The sequence below is a fragment of the Tupaia chinensis genome, unplaced genomic scaffold (genome assembly GCF_000334495.1).
Source record: "Tupaia chinensis unplaced genomic scaffold, TupChi_1.0 Scaffold143696_1, whole genome shotgun sequence".
Taxonomy (NCBI): Eukaryota; Metazoa; Chordata; class Mammalia; order Scandentia; family Tupaiidae; genus Tupaia; species Tupaia belangeri.
In genome coordinates, this window is record NW_006203544.1 from 131,058 (window position 1) to 146,908 (window position 15,851).

Genomic DNA, 15,851 nt, shown 5'->3' on the forward strand with positions numbered 1-15,851 from the left:
GGGCATGCATGCACACGCGCCCTGCATGAGTTTTAAGCCACCTGGTCCGGGATGCAAACCGTGGTCGACTACGTGGTAGTCCAGTGACATAGCCATTACGCTAACTGCTGGTTCCCGAGAATCATTTCTTAAGATCAGAAATGGAGGACTCAGAAGGTGTTGTGGTGGTTAAGGGCACTGGACTCGCACATGGCTGACTGTGGTTTGAGTCCCAGACCTGGCGGCTTGCTTTCTCACTTTCCCTCACTCTCTCTCTATCATACTCTGTCCCTCTCTTGTCAAATTAAAATAAATTAATAAAATAAAATAATTCTATTTTTAAAAAAATCAGAAATGGAAGAAATTCATTGTTTAGAGTAATTTAGAAAATAAGTAAAAGCTAGGAATGTTTTCATTTCACCATCATAGAAATAATCTACTTCTGTCCTAAATCCTTGCCTTTGTTTATGTAGCCGCAGAAGAAATATCTTGCTTCTCTCAGGCCACATTTTTTAATTTTGTGCTGGATTTCAGTACCTGTTGAATTTTCAGCAGTGCTACTCTTTTAATCTCACTCTCTGCCTTAACGTTATTGAATCATCCATTTTATTTGAATCTCTTTCATCAGTGCTCAAACATGTTCTTGAATGTTTAATATATTTTGCTTATTTTTAAACAGCTCTTGACTATACATTCTCTTCTAGTTTGTGCATTTTTTATCTTCCTTTTACTTCTTTTCTTCTTCTTCTTTCTTTTTTTTTTTTTTTTTAACTTTGCTACAGGTGTGTGTGCTTGTGGGAAGAGAGAGGGAAAGGTGAAAAGCAACTCCAGGGGCATGACCACACTGCAATCCTTCCTCCTTCATTCTCCTTTTGGTATTTTGGGCATGCACACAGATATGCCCATGTGCTTCTCAAACTACCAGACATGGGACTCGAACCATGCAGTTATTCATAGGAAATACAGTCACCTTAATCATCATGCCAAGGTTGGCCCCTTCCATTTACTTCTTAATAGAATGACTTTGCTATAGCTTGAGTGAGGATTGACTCATCTCCCAGTCTGTCCTCAACCTCTAAATCCTCAATTATTTTCTATCAGTCACTGAAATTAATTGCCAAGATTATTAATGAACTGGAAAAGGTAACTGAGTTTTTTAAAACTTTTTTATCGTGTTTTCATCAGCATTCATCCAATACTGTTTACTGTTCTTCAGCCTTTTTCTTCTCATGGCTTTGAGATACAATAAATTCTTTTATTTTTTTTTTTTTAAGAGAGGTTTTTGCTATAGGGTATGAGTGCTTGCCAGAGAGACAGAAGAGAAATCACACCCCAGGTAGGATGGCCAGACCACAATCCCTTCTCCTCCATTCTCTTCTCAGGATTTGGGGCACATATACACATGTACCAGCATAATTCTCAAGTGATCAGGCCTGGGACTCAAACCATGGTCAACTATGTGAGAGTCCAGTGACATAACCATCATGCCAACTACTGTTCCCAAGATACAATACATTCTTTCTATTCCTTTGATCTCCTTTACCACCTCATCTCCTTAGTTTGCTTTTTGCTCCTCTTAGTTTGAACTCCAAATACTATAGTGCTACACTTTTCTATCTGGGCACCCCTGCTTTTTTCTCTAAGTTATTCTTCCTAAATGACTTCTTTCAAACTAAGGGCTTTAAATGCCATCCATATCAGATCTACATATCCCTTCCCGCCTTTCTTTTGCAACTCCAGACTCCTACCACTAGGTCCATAGGTCACATATCCAAGTTGATGTCTACTTGGCCCCTCAAATTTAATATGACCCAAGTAAAACTATCAATTTCTTTCTCTCACTGTACTCTGCTCTTAGCCCAATCTTCTACTTGTCAGTAAATGTTGGTGCTCAGTTTTTTGAGCCTAGAACAGCAGTCACTCTTCATTCCTTTATTCTTCCTCAGTCCCATATCACCTAGTTCTATTGAATGTGCCTGCAAAGCAAGTCATAGATCTCTCTTTGTTTCCATTCACCAGGCTACCACCATCTTTTGTTTGAACAATTGTCATAGCCTGGTAACTTGCCCTCTGATTCTTTCTCTTTTTCTCGTAAACTCTGTTTTCCACACAGTTGGGAAAATGACCTGTTCAATCTGTTAATTAGAAAATGCCATTCCTTGACTAAAACCCATCAAAAACTTCCTGTCAAAACACACATATGACTCACTTATTAAATAAGTTAAACTTAGAATGAATAAAGAAGGTGATGACTTTATATTGTCTTACCACTGACATTCGAAAATCACTTATTTGGAATTTTCCTTGCCACCTCAGGATGTTTTCTTGAGATAATTCTATAGATATATATTTTTTTTCTATTCACTTTCACATATTTATAAGAAGTCTTTTTTTCTGGTATTAAAGAAAGCAGACTAGTGAAATATCAACACACTTCAATCTGTCATACAATTTAAAGCATCTCTCTCCACAGTTAGGACTGATTCAGATTTTTAAGATTGTAACAGAGAAAAACAAAACAAAACATTCTTTGTTTCTCTCTTTTCTTTTTCTTTCCTCCCTGACTGGATAGCTGCTATTTCTGTCATTCCCTTGAGTCTAGTGTAAAGGAAAAAGGACTTAGAAGAGATGACAAGTTATATGTGACCTATGCTGTTGTACCCGTCTGTGCAAAGAAGTCTAAAAGCATGTTTGCGTTTGTTTTGTTTTGAGATTCCTGACTATTGAGACCTCCTGCTATATCTGATATGGATCGCATTCTAACAGTCAGTCGGCAACTTTTAACTCACCTCCCATCAACTCCTTCTGATACCATATCCTGTGTGGATGCTTCCTCCTTGGGTCACCTCTCTAGTGAGGTCTTATCAACCACCTCCCTACTGCAATATGCCAAAGGCATCATAGGAGAAGTGGGGGAATGAATGCAAGGAAACAGACACTCTGAGAAATGATCAGTTTTTTGTCATGCTCAACAATTTCTTCAACCGTGCTAATATGTTCTAGAAGTTGATAACTAAGAGTTACAAAATAGGGGTTTTTAAAAATATTTTTTAATTTAGTTAATTTTATGTATTATAATAATGAGAGAAAGAGAAAGTGAAAGGGTAAGCCCCCAGGTTTGACACTTGAACGAACCATGGTCGGCCATGTAGGAGTACTGCACCTTAACCACCATACCACCCACTGGTCCCCAAAATAGGTTTTGATCCATTCCTTTAGCAAATTTATTGTGGGTCAGACAATTCATTTGGGATCTCATGGGACTTGCCTCTTATTGTGCCCAGTGTCCAGGTAACTTATTACACTGACCACCCACCTACCCAACCAGAAATGTCTCTTTAGCAGGAAACTACATTATTATGAATTATTCTAAATCTAGTTTTCTTACCTCACTCACAGAGGCTTGCAGGATTTGGCTCGTGCCTGATTCTCTTAACACATCTTGAAGCACCTTCTCCCTCATACCCATGGCCAAACAGCACTTTCCTTATTTCAGAGTCTAGAGCAGAAGCTTATTCTTGCCCCAATCTGTTTTGTTTGCTACTTTTTCTTTCCTGAAATGATCTTTCTCTTGCTATTTGCATGACTTAATCCTTTTTGTTTAGTGTTTTGATTAAATGTGCCCTTCTCTGGGAAACCTATCATGATGTTCCTGTCGTCGCAAACAGGGTACTAGAAAGTAACTATCTGCATGGCAGTCCATGTACTTCACTGTCAATTTCTGTAGAAAATATCCTCCCCTACTTTTCAGACACTATTTGATTTTTCTCCTGTCTATGAACATCCAACACTTTTCTGCTTTTCTGTCATTTTAAGACCTTATATCTTATTTCTCTAAAAAACCAGAAGCAATGACGAGGGAAATATGTTATCTCCCTAGCAGGCATTCAGCTTATCTGGGTTTGCATTGAGACTCTACCTTCCCATTACTGTGAGAGATCAACTCCTATCTAAGTTCAACCTGCCACTGTGGGTTGGATCTTATCCATCCTCACTTATTCAAGAGCACTGTTTAATCTAGTCTCATGCGTTGCTTTCACAGACTTGTACCATCCCAATGTGTGTACAGTATGTATCTCTTATCATAAATAAAACTCGTAGTCCCCATTCCTCTCAAGCTATCATCCATTTCTCTTTTATTTATGGCCAGAATTTTTGAGAAGGTTGCTTAATGTTTTGGGTTTTTTTTAGAGTTTTTTGTTATAGAGCACATGTGCTCTCCAGAAAGACAGACAGAGAGAGACAGAGGGATAGAAAGTGAGAAATCATCCCCCAAGGGGGATGGTCACGCTGCAATCCCTTCTCCTCCATTCTCCTCTCCGCATCTTGGGCATACACGCACATGTGCCTGGCGTGAGTTTAAACCACTGGGTCCGGGATTCAAATTGCGGTCGACTACATGAGAGTCCAGCGACATAGCCATTACACTAATTACTGGTCCTCTTAATCTTGATGTATTATTTTTTTAACCATGACAGCTTTTTGTTTTTATTTTTATTTTGTTTTCATTTTTTAGCTAACTCTACCAAGTTTCTGCCCTACCATCCAATTGAAACCATTATGGTAAATATTATCAATGATGTCATCAATGTCAAATACCATAGTAAATTCTTATTTCTCTTTATGGTGTTCAACATTTCTCAGTGCTATTTACAAGTTTAAGACTGCATAATGTATATATTAATCTATGACTTTATTCCAAAATTCCAGACTTTTATTGTTATAATTCCCAAAGTGATATCTCTGAATCAATATTTAATAGACTTTCAATTTTTATTAGATTTTTTAAAATTTCATTTTGTTTTATACATTCATTCTTGCTATTTAGCTTACAAAGTGAATATTCCAATTTTTGATGGTCTATATGACTTGGGCCTATGTTTGGAAATGACAAAAAGATTTACAGGTACAATATATTTATACCATCAGTTTACATGACTTTCAAGAATTAAAAGCAAAAAATACATCAACAGATCAAATAACAGTCACCTAGTCGGGAGTAGTTTACAGTCCCCTCACCTTTTGGTTCCAGGTAGCGAGGGATGGGAGAAGCTGTCCAACCCGTTCTTTACCTATTTTTTTATATTGTGTATTATTTATGTATATACCAAATTTTGTCTTTCCCAGGACAACTTACCAATTAGGAGTTTCATAAACTAATTCATACATATACCTCCATAATTGATAGCTCGATGCAATCTCATTTTATTCACCTATAGTTACCCCTTCATATCCTTGGTTCCCATGTCTGTGAGATCTACAACCATGAAATATTCAAAAATCATACAACGTTAAACAAATACAGATAAAGACCAATGTAGGATATCAACTATTTACATTATATTAGATGTTATTAATAACTAAAGATAATTTAAAGTATACAAGAGGATGTACATAGATTATGCAAATAGTACTTCACTTAATAATCATATAAGGGACTTGGTCATCTGCTGACTATCTATGTGCTTAGGTATGGTGGTCCTGGAATCAACCTCCCACGGATACTGTAGGACAACTGCATTTTCCTTAATACCTTTTGTGATTATGTTAACGAGTTGTGATTTTTGTTTTGTTTTGTTTTTAAGAGGGATTTTTGGTATAAAGCGTGTGCTCACCAGAGAGACAAAGAGAGACACAGAGACAGAAAGCAAGAAATCACCTCCCAGGTAGATGGCCACACTTCTCTTTCATTCTCCTTTCGGGATTTTGGGCACACATGCATGTGCACCTTGCATGAGTTTTAAGTCACTGGATCTAGAACTTGAAAAACATAGTTGACTCCGTTGGAGTTCAGCTACATAACTATTACACCACCTGCTGGTTCCACATTAATGAGTTTTATTGACACTTCTGTAATATATTTATTAAATCTGACCTTTTAAACCCCTTGCAATACCAACAAATCTATTGTACTTATCATAATCTGTAACTGAATTCTTCCTTCATTTCTTCATTCCTTTTTTCCTTCCTTCCTTTATATCTGCCTCTCATCATTCATATAGCAAAGCTTGAGGGAACGCTAACCTAATCTTTTCACTGCTAAATCTCCAATTCTGATAGCATTGCCAACCATGAATAGGTACGTAATAGTTGTTTATTGAATAAAGTGACTGAATTCTTCCTCAAAATGACTGCTGCAGGAATTGCAGTAGTTATTGCTATTGATGTTTCTGGAAATTCTTTGTTCTTCATGTGAGCTGAGTAAATCCTCCTTTTGTTTCACATGCTTATCATCAGGAAATCTCTTTTACACAAGGCTTTGTCTGCCCACAATTTTGTTGAGTGCACAATCTTTATAATGTTCTCTATTCTTATCCCATTCTCTTGATAAAGATCCCTGGATTTTTATAATATTTGTCTAGTTTAAGGCCTTTAAGCCTGTTATACTGACAAGCATTATTCTTTGGAGTGAAAATACACACACACACACACACACACACACACACACATATATATTTAGAGAGAGAGAGAGAGACAGAGAGAGAGAGAAAGAGAGAGGTTTTTGCTATAGGGTGCATGTGCTTGCCAGAAAGACAGAGAAAGACAGAGGGACAGATAGCAAGAAATCACCCCCCTCCAGGGGCAATGGCCATGCTGTAATCCCTGCTCCTCCATTCTCCTCTCAGGATCTTGAGCACGCATGCACACGTGCTCAGCGTGAGTTTAAGCCACTAGGTCCAGGACTTGAAACTTGGTCGACTACATGGTAATCCAGTGATGTAGACATTAGGCCATTTACTGGTCCCCACTAAATAATATTTTACTAATACTTTTTGATTCACTCTGATTTTTGATTTGAAGTAATAATTACACTAATAAAAACACATTTTAAAAAAACCATACCTGCATAAAGTATTTTATGATTAATTTATGCCATGACTAATTTTTTTTCTAACTAATTGATTAATATTTTATATGTTCCCAGCCACTTCAATTCCCATATCTAGAGCTTCATGATTAACCTTACATGCTCCTAAAATCTATTATAAAAATAAATGAGTACATTTAAGTTTAGCTATGTATTGAGATTCTGAAGGCTTTTAAAAGGGATTTCGATCATGCCTACTAATTTTAGAGTCCCCTTTGAGGAAAGATGCATGATTTGTAAGCAATCCCTATTAAGTGGAATTACTGTCCCTCTTTTGTTAGCACACATGCTCTCTAGCAAATTTTTTTAGAAAGAAAAAGTTGTTAGGTCCACTGTTAGGAGGAAATTAAAGCTGTATGCTATGAGCTTGAGTTAGGGTAGCACAGATCTTCAGGAGACTTGCTCAAACTGCAGATGTGAAAGAATAAAGACAATGTGTAAATTATTTATTTATTTTAGTCCCATTACTGGGCTATGTTATCTAAAGTGTATATCCTTCTGGTGAACTCCATTTTTGTAGTCGAACATAAATTTGGACATCTACATTTTGCAATTGTTGTATATTGCCCATCTCACAAGAGCTTCCTTAATGGTCATCTGCAATGCTAATTTTTATTTAACCTGAACACAAATTGGGCACATTTTAAATTATTCTCTTTCAAGGCAAAGGTTATACGTTATTGTCCCAGTTACCAATTTCTTCTCAGTTCTCTAATTCACCCTTCAGTACTTGGTCTCCAATAATATATGGACTTGTGGAGCATATCTGCTTTAAAGTGAGCACAGTGTGAACTGTCATCAGTAGGGAGCACCGAGGTATGTTGCAAGAGGGAGAAATCTCTTGAAGAACTTCCGGTTTCTGTGTGGTGAGTCAGTGCAGTGGGATAGACTTCCTTTGGAGGAACTCTGTCCCAGTCAGGTACACAGAACATGTGGTCCCTTGATATTGTTGCTTTAGCTCTGGCATCACCCACCAGCACCTGGGAGAATTCCAGTACCTCATTATACTGAGATTGTAGTTCACCTGCTTCACATCTGTACTCCAGAGGTTGCTGACTGCTGGCCCAGAGGTTATGGCCCACTGCAGACCTGAGCAAACTGTACATTTTTCTTCTATCTGATGGGCTGAACTGTACATTCTAAAAGAAGATCTGAACTACAGCCTTGGAATTTGTCCTTTCTTAGATACTCCCCATTAACCCTAGGGTATCTCATATAGAGTTTTATTATATCTTAGAACTACTTTCTTACCATAGTAGAATAATTACATATATCAAACTTCTCCTGTTTAACCCATTGTGTGGGCTCTATCTCCTGACTGGTCCATAGCACCTACCACACTTAATGGAGCTTAATGTACTAAATGTATTCATTAAGTAAAAAATCAGTGTTTCCTTCTATATTCCAACTTGGTTTTCTTCATGTCACTACTGGGTGACTCTCATGAACTCCTTTCCAGTGCATAGGGACATTTAGTTTCTGAGTTTCTATGGAATTTTGATATATTTTGCAATGAAATCAAATGTATGTTTCTACTAAGCCTCTTTAAAAACACATTCTCTCTCACACTTAAATATGTAACATTTAGGAAAATCCTGCCTTTTATTTGATTTTTTTTCATGCTTAATACCTATTTGATCCCAGTATTTCTTTAGGAATGGATATTAATACATAAATCCCCTTTCTGATTCCTGCTAAATACAGAAGTCTTTAAGATTATGCAATAAGTGGATTTTATCCTTTGGCATTAAACTTATTTGATAAGGAACTTTAAAGTTCATTAAACAGAATTGAGTTCTGTTGACCCTAAGTGATTTTATACATATGGCCAAATTTTTGAAATTGCTTGGCAAATAAAAATACTTAACATTTGTCATCTTTCAATCTACTAAGAGATTCAGTTTATATATTGCATGATATTGCAGAATATAGATATTTTAAGAGTTACTCTATGGGGGTGGAGAGTTTTACTGGAAGTTAGGAATTATTATTACCTTTCATTTTTGATTAAACATCATTAAAATATCTTAAATTAAAAGCACTGTAAATAAAAGTGAATAGTAAATAAATATTCTTTTACAACATTTTAAATAAATGTTGTCCCCATAATCTGAAATCATTACATTATTTTTGATAAACTTATAATTTCTGATGCTGCCAGCACATTTATTTTCAAATATTTAAGGAAGCACCTCATTTAACTAAAGCACCATCTAAGATGCCCCAGGTTACGAACATAAGAAAAGACTTTTCATTTAATAAAATTTACAGTAGAGTGGGAGTGAAGAATGTAATGCAAGAATAAGCAGATCATGAATATGAACTGAGTCTAAAAAACAAACAAAACAACAATACAAAACTGATTTATAAGTTTTATAAGTTTTATAAGATTTTATAAGTTTATAAGTTTTATAAGTTTTAAATTTAAGTTCTTATGATGCGAGGTAATTTATGAACTCTTGGAGGAATTAAACTGTACAGACTAGTTAAAGTTTTCAAGTAAAAGTTTTAGTTCTTGTTTTTTTCAGTACAAAATAAATGCCCATCCATTAGGAATACATTTTAACTCTTTACAAAAAAATACAAAGATTAAACTATCAAAGTTGTTCTTCCCATTCTCTTAATTACTCTTCTCACTCTTTGATTAAGTTTGTATTCTTAAAAGTCTGGTTTGACTTCTTCACGATCATTATATTCATGGCACTCTTTTTTTATTAGAATGTGGGAAAAAATAAAACTTACTTATCTGCCACTTCATACCTCTTTCACAGTGTATTTCCTAGTACATAGCAATTTCTCAAGAACTATTTGTTGAATTATAAATAAATAACACATATAAGCATGTATGCACATGTGTATACAAATAACCCGATCTATACATTGTTCTGTGATGTTTTTCTTTCATCTAACAATTTGTTTGGAATCTTTTTTTTCATATCATTATAGTCAACTGGTCTTCACTGATTTAAGTAACTATAGAGTATCTAATTGTACCATAATTTATTTCATTAGTTCCCAACATGTGAAGTTTGGTTCTGTCCCTGATTGTACACTAATATGCATAATTTGGTATTGTATGTATTTTTGCATGATTTTAAAATTGCTTTGTCACACTGAATATGTGTTTTGCGCTTGCATGTGAGTTATGTACAAGGTCTACTTCAAAAGGATGAAGCAATTTACATTTCTGCAAATGGTGTGAAAGACAGGAGCTACATCAAACTTAGGATTTATAAAGTTGGATCTTTGTCAGAAAGTTGATGCAAACTCTCAATCTTAGCATTTAAATTCTTATTTATTACTCAGTGTAAAGTTTATTTTCTCTAATGGTGATTCAGTAAATGAGGAAACTGATTCTGAATTTCCACTAATTGGAGTTCACTTGTGTGTGAAAAATGACAGTCTTACGCCTCTCAGCCAAACAACTAAGAACGAAAACATTTAACCCCAATGTCCTTTCTATTCACACACTCCCTCATTAATTCATTCATCAAATAAAATAATAATAGTTGAGCATGTCTTTGCTTGCTAATTACTTACTTAAACCTCAGAGATTACGATAGGAATGGTCCCTGAACTTAGGGTTAGTGTGCAAAGATAATGTGACCAGCATTTACAATAATGTGAAAATTGCTGTAGTTTTTAATATAGGTAAAAAGTGCAGTGAAAACAGAAGTTGTCCACTTAATTGCATCTAAGGTGACAGGGTGGTAGTCAGACACAACCTTGAAGAGAAAGTCACCTTGAAGAGAAAGTGACATGTAAGCTGAGTTGCAAAGGAAAATTGGAACTTGGCCAGGTAGAAATTATAGGAACAATGATCCATGCAAAAGAAAATGTATTAAGATCTTGGAGAATTAGTCCAAGGACTTAAAAACAATGGAATGTCTAGAGCATTGAACAAAATAAAGTTATTTTCTTTATTTTTTTCTCTTAAAGTAATTTATAAATTTAAACATTTTTTAGGTAAGATATTCTGCTTCTATACCTTAATATATCCCAATTTTTCTACAAATTGGTTTATGCTTTCTCTCTTTTGTTAGAAATTTCGATGGAAGTATTCCCTGAGATATACAAGATGTACTTGTATATTCAAAAGAGGATTTAGGATGAACTGAAAGCATACTGGTTCAGGCAGCTGGATCCCACATGACCAACTGCACAGTTTCAATCCCAGACCCAGCAATTTAAGAAGCACGTTGGACTCACGTGCATGAGTAGCCAAAATCCTGAAAGGACGGAGAAATGGAGAGGGAATTGCTGCATGACCATTCTGAGGGCAGAAGGGTGCTTTCTCATTTTCCTTCTCTCTTTCTCTTCTTTTTTATCTTCTGTCTCTCTACAACCAATGCCGGCACTCTGGAAAAAAAAAAAAAAAAAAGAAAGAAAGACGTGTGTTTATATTGATGCTTAGAACTTCTCTAAGAACTACAACTTCAGAAACACTGTGTTGTGCCCAGTCACAGAGCTAGATTTGAAGTAAGTTAACATTTGTTTTTAATTTATTATTTATGAATATATAGTCTTTCTTTTTAGTAAGATCCATAAGATTCATGAAGAAGAAGTGGGAGATGAATAATGATGGTTATCTAAATTTGTAAGACTGTTGGACTTACAGGGCTTGCAAAAATAGCATTAACTCTCATAAATTATACTTAAAGTAAAATGTCATCATGTATTTGGAAATTCCCCATTTAATAAATCATTATATGCCAGGAATGAATTCAGACTGTAAAAATATCTAGTAATAATGTGATAGAATTGAAATTTCTCTTTTATTCCAAGTGTATTCTTTTTGCAAGATATAGGAATGAGCTTATAAAGAATACATAAAGCAATTTACATTTTTTTCTTAGTGTTGGACAGAATTAAATCCTCTGCAGTTTGCAACCCCATGCTTTAATCTTCCCACACATAATCTTCTGGCAGCTTTCTATAACTCTTGTTTATGTGGGACTACTAGGAGTGATCTCTTTCAAGTACATGTACAAGTTTCTGTTCCTAGGCTAGTGATTGTCCCATACAACGTACGAAATTTCTGGCTTGAACATCTTTGGTAATAAGCCTTTAAGACCTTAGTCTTAAAGTTTTAAAGACTCTGAACTATTATTTGATCATAGTAATTATATCAGCTGAAAATGAGATTTGATTTTATGTAAAATGATACACATTGATGGACTCATTACTTCTCTGGAGGCACATAAAAGGCAAGAAACAAAAGCAAAACTGTATTGGTTTTCATTGTTTTTCAAAAGTCTGAACATGCTGAAATTACTATGAAAAGGAAGCATACACAGTAATTTGCACTTATTTTGAATTTTCTGGGGGTGTAGTTTTCAAATGTTGTTTAGCAGCATTTTATAATTTTTCTTGTTTTGCTTTTACTTAATGTAGGTTGAAGCCTTATGATTTATTTTCTGAAGTGGTTTCTATACAATGTAGTTGTACAATTTGATGTCTGTAAGATACTTATTCCAATTTGGTTGTTATAGAGTTTTTCCTGGTAATCATTTAGCAAATGTAAATTACAATGCAATGACAAATTTTATATCCTTATTATTTAAAGAATAGTAAAACTTTCTGAAGTAGTTTTTTTGTCAAAAATTATTCATGACCCTAAAAAGGAAGAATATATAAATTCTATAGAATATTTTTATATCATAAGAAGATAATTCTGAATTTACTAAAATGATTGAAAATCTTTTTAAATACTTCACGTTTGAAACTAAGAAAGTCACATGCAAGCCACAAATCTCAGCTTCATCTGTCTGGTTTATACAGATAAAATTTTCTTTTCATTATAAACAGGGGTTTGCCTCTGCTAGGACTTACAGGCTCAGACTCTCAAAGTGAAGAAGTTTTTACATTCCCTGCCAATGAGAATTAAAACAAGCACTGTAATTAACTAGATTAATTCATTGTCAGCAGAAAGCTATTTGCATTTGGATGGAAAATATATATATATATATATATATATATTTATAATTTTACTGACATAAAATGTATGTTCTTGAATGAAAATGAGAGCATGTGTGGACACACAAAAATTATAATAAAAAGTAATATGAAAATCCTTAATGGAATATATTTACTTTAATTACATAGGAAGGGTAAGATAATTTTGCAAGATCAACTTTATGACGTAATGTTCAAAGGACTAAAGTTACTTGAGTGCATGAAATAGGAATGGAGTATTCGTCACCAATACAAGGCAACATCAAAGGTTTCCTAAGTTAGAGTACCTGAGCAATGATTTACACAGAGAGCTGCCTTATTTTAAAGCATGTGGAAAGGTGATGGAATAATGACTTTATAAAAGAACTCAGAATATATTTATTTTTTTGCTTAGATAACATTGTATTAATTTCTATAGCTGCTGTTGTAAGAATTGACTACAAATGTGATGCTTTAAACCACAGAAATTTATTCCATTACTGTTCTGGTGATCAGAAGTTCAAAATCAGTATCAGTAGATCATTAGTCAAGATGCCATCAGGACTGCACTCCCCCCATGGGCTCTGGGGCCGAATCCTATCCTAGGCTCCTCCTCTGAATGCTCATGGTCCTTGACTGTCAGCTGCATCACTCCAGTCTTCGCCTCTGTGATGACATTGATGTCTCCTCTCTTCACAGTGACAGATATCCTTCTGGCTTACTTTTGTAACCATGGATACATCTATTATCAAGGTCTACTTTGATAATCCAGAATAATCTCCTAATCTTAAAATCCTTCATTTAATCATTTGTACAAAACCCTTTCACCCTCCAAGGTGATACTTACAGGTCTTACTGATGAGGAACTGATGTTCTAGAGCGGCGTTTATTCAGCCAGCTATAACCATGAATCAAGAAAAGATTCTTAGGATATTTAAATATGTCCATTCAACTTTTTTTTTCCTAGACTTTACATGCACTAATTGGTCATCTTTCTACTTTCAGGAGGCCTTGACATCTGTTATTGTCAAAGAAGAGATCTACGTTAGAAGGTTGGATAAAAATCTATGATGCCTGGCTAGTTTATAGAGGCAACCAAAAAAATGAGCCTGTACTCTTATAGGAGAGAATGTCTTTCAAGCTGTGATATCTCCAAACAGAGCAATAGAGACGTCCATCTGAAGCACACAATTTATTTCTATTGACTCCAGGCAAAGCCAGTAGAGGAAATGCAATAGTCAAAATCTCAGCCTTCAGACTTAAGACTATTTTTCTTATTTACTAAAGACTATTTTTCCTATTAAGCTAAATCCTTTAGCTTTCCTGCTAACATTGTTTTCTTTCCCAAAAGTTTTTACTTTGTTTATTAAGGGAATAGGATAAATGTATATATTTTTACTTCATGTGCAAAACTTTTTTTGGAGAGGTTTTTGTGCTCACCAGACAGATAGAGAGAGACAGAGGGATAGAAAGCGAGAAATCACCCCCCAGGGGGGATGGCCACGCTCTAATCCCTTCTCCTCCATTCTCCTCTCGGGATCTTGGGCACACACGCACATGAACACGGCGTAAGTTTAAGCCACTAGGTCTGGGACACGAACTGAGGTCGACTACATGGGAGTCCAGCGACATAGCCATTACACTAAATGCTGGTCCCCGCAAAACTTTTGATGGGAAACAAAGAATAACGTATTAGTAAAGCTAAGAGGCATATTAGTAAACTGAGCTGGTAAATATATTATTAAAAATAATCTTAATCCTTCAATTTACTTAGTAACATTTAAATGTAAAAGTACTTTTTTTTGCAATGCACTAAAGACAATTGTTTTAACATACCATAAATACATAAAGGTAGTTAACTTGGTAAGGATACTTGTTTAAAATATTGGTCTCATATCTTAACATATTACTTTCAAGTAGTTAAAAAGAAATGAACAAATAAACCAGAGAAAGCTCTCACTATTCTATTGATTATCTGAAAAAGTCTTTGCCTTTAAATATACAGACTTGAGGCCAGAAGGTAGTATAGCGGTTAAGGTACTAGACTCCCACATGGCTGACCTTAGTTCATGGTTCATAGTTCTTGAACCTGGCATCTTGAAAATCACACTGGGCACATGCACATACATGCCCCAAGTCCCAGAAGAATGGAGGAAAAGGGATTATGACCATCTCCCCTGAGAGATGATATCTCACTTTCTCTTTCACTGTCTCCTCCAATGCGCACACACTCCCTGTGGCAAAAACTTTATACACATACACAAAACACACACAAATACAAACACACACACAAACACACATATATGGCTTTATTTAAGAGTGATGGGAGAGGAAATAGTAGAAAGGATATTTTAAAGAGATGATTGTTTTGCTTTGGAATAGGTTTTAAAATTTTGTAACAGATGCTTCACTGAACATTTGTGAATATCTAAAAGCAACATGAGTTTTCTATCTCTTTTTAAACGAATAGCTACCACCTTTTATGAAAATATATACTGAAATGAAGTCGTCACATTTGTGTTAATATTTGAAGCTAATGATAAAGCCTTGGCTTGGTATTTGAGGAATCATGTATTCTTACACAAACCAAAAAATTTACCTAAGAAAACTTGTACTCTTTTGTAGCAGTTAGGATTATAATCCAGACTCAATGTGTTACACTTTTATTTACATTAAGAATCATATCATTACAAATACCAATTTATCATCTACTTTTAAAGGGTCTAAAAAGGATATATCTATTTCCTTTGAAATAAACTTTCCAATAGGTGACAATATAAAAAGGAATATTAAAAAGGATAAGAAATAAACGATGAGAGTTACTTAAGTTTTCAATATACATAAATAACTTCTGCTATGGCCATAGGTTAGCTAGTTCCCATGATATAGTAGAACGAGGCTAGGCTTCAGATGTAGGCATGGCTTAGATTCGCTCTTCAGTAACTAGGGAGATTTTACTTAGTTCCTCAGACACTGTTGCTCATTACTTCATGTCTCCAGTAAGGTGAGTCAGTTAGCACAATTGTATTGTACTTTCTGGAAATTCTGACTCAGAGTGACTTAAGCTGTG